Source organism: Furipterus horrens, unplaced genomic scaffold, assembly GCF_987537825.1.
Source record: "Furipterus horrens unplaced genomic scaffold, mFurHor1.1.pri manual_scaffold_1, whole genome shotgun sequence".
NCBI classification, from domain to species: Eukaryota; Metazoa; Chordata; class Mammalia; order Chiroptera; family Furipteridae; genus Furipterus; species Furipterus horrens.
In genome coordinates, this window is record NW_028327171.1 from 184,415,649 (window position 1) to 184,417,930 (window position 2,282).

Genomic DNA, 2,282 nt, shown 5'->3' on the forward strand with positions numbered 1-2,282 from the left:
ACTTTCTGTCCTTTGAAACTACTGTTACTGTGTTATCATCATTAACAAACAACGGACTAACATCAAACTCAAAGTGCCGTTCACTATTTCCTCGTCAGCACTTGGTGCAAGGATCACATTGATAAGAGCTGTGAAATCTGCTCCAAGAAATGTGAAGGGTAGAAATCAGAAAAGAATCAGTATCAGTATCTAGATGAGGACACAGTGGATGTCCAGAAGCTCAGGCAGAGTTTTCACTCAGTTGTAGATTAAAGGGTACTTTGATGTCAACACTAAGCAGCTATTAACCTTGATTAATTTTTTAAAGAACTGAAGTCACTGTGGACTTAATTATCCTTCCCCAAATCCCTATTTTGAATGACATTTAATGTCTAGGACATGTCATGTTATATGTGAAGTTAATAATGCATATGTACTGAATAAGAAAGTGGAGAGAAAAGGCCTGCTTGCTTGTCTTCTAACCTTAGCTTTCCTTCCTAGCAGTCATATGATTAATTGGACAAATCATTTAATCTTATTTTTAACTTATGCTTTTATAACATAAAGATAGTAATGCCTAATTCATAGGGTGAAATAATGGTTAATAAAATAATGCATACAATCTGGCTTATAATGAATACTCAGTGAATAAATATACAGTATTCCCTCACTTATCATGGGTATTGCGTTCTAGACCCCCCACGATAGGTGAAATTCCATGAAGTAGGAACCTTACATTTATTTTAGTATTTACCCTTCCCACACACTTATAAACCATTCCCAGGCTCTTATTAACCTTTCCCACCCCCTTATTAACCTTTTCCACACTTTTATAAACACTACTTATGTTCTTAAACATATTCTACACTTGTAAGCTAAGGGAGTAAACCCCGACAGAAAATCCGGAGCCGGAGTCCCTAAGGCGGTTTGACGTTGTAGTCAACACCGGCAACTCCTGCGGCGCACCTGAAGCCAAGCTGTATTGACTCCGTCTTTCCCTTGGATCCTTCAGCTGCGAAGAGAGGGGGGGTCTGCTGCATGGGCAACAGCAGACCCTCCATATCACCCTGCCCAGGCTCTGTAGCTTCAGCTCCACTGGAGAGGACACTCCAGCGTCATCGCAAGATGTCGATTCAACACGGGAGGAGACAGATACCATGTCACTCCCGAGTCGGACTGCACAGCCATTCTCGGCGGTACAGATAGACTCTTAAGAAGCTACACCATCGTCTCTTGAGACGGACGGCTGCCGACGACGACACTTGTAAACCTATGTAACTTTTTTTTAATATACATAATTTTATTACAAATTTTTTAAAAAAACAAATGCAACATTCTAAGAAACCCAAAATTTACTATTGATACTAATTGCTGAGTTTGCTGTGCTACCATACACAAGTCAAGAAATTAAAGAAACCATTAAATATTTAGAAACATTTAACATCCAAAGCCTTAAAATCTAACTGTATGTAGTAGCGCCTCGAAAAGCTACAACCTGCATTTTGAAAAAAGTATTTTCTCTACAAAGATTCTTACCAGCTATACAAAAATCTGTACAGTTATTATACTGAAGCTAATATTGAGCTGCACTTGAATTCACATTCTTAGCAAAACAATTGCCTGAGCGCACACACATACTCCACACACATCATTACAGGATAGCTTTTTATTCTTCATCTTCATCCTCTTCCTCGTCCTCATCCTCTTCCTCCTCCTCCTCCTCCTCATCTTCTGGTTCGTTCTTCTTCTTTGAGCCTGTTGGCCTGCCAGGACCCTTCTTTCGCACTTCACTTTTGCCTTTGGCACGGTATGCAGCAATATCCTTTTCATACTTCTTCTTTAGCTTAGCTGCTTTCTGTTCATGTGGTTGCTTATCTTTGGCTGACTGTTCAGACCACATTTCACCCAATTTTTTTGCAGTATCCCCAATGGATAAACCAGGGTGTTCACTTTTGATCTTTGGGCGATGTTCAGAGCAAAACAGGAAGAAGGCAGATGGAGGCCTTTTAGGAGCATTGGGATCTTTTTTCTTTCCTTTCTTATCACCTTTGGGAGGAACATAGTTTTTCATCTCCCTGTCATAGCGAGCTTTGTCACTCTTTGCCATATCTTCGAATTTTGACTTTTCCTTCGCAGACATGGTCTTCCATCTCTCCGAACATTTCTTGGAAAATTCGGAAAAGTTCACGGAAGAGTCTGGGTGTTTCTTCTTGTGCTCTTCCCGGCACGTCTGCACGAAGAAGGCATACGAGGACATCTTGCCTCTCGGCTTATTGGGGTCTCCTTTAGCCATGGTGACAGAC

General features: G+C 40.8%; 1 pseudogene; it reads right to left on the reverse strand.

Moving 5' to 3' along the window:
- Positions 1–1,287: 1,287 nt before the first annotated feature.
- Positions 1,288–2,282, reverse strand: LOC150022419 (high mobility group protein B2 pseudogene; annotated as a pseudogene).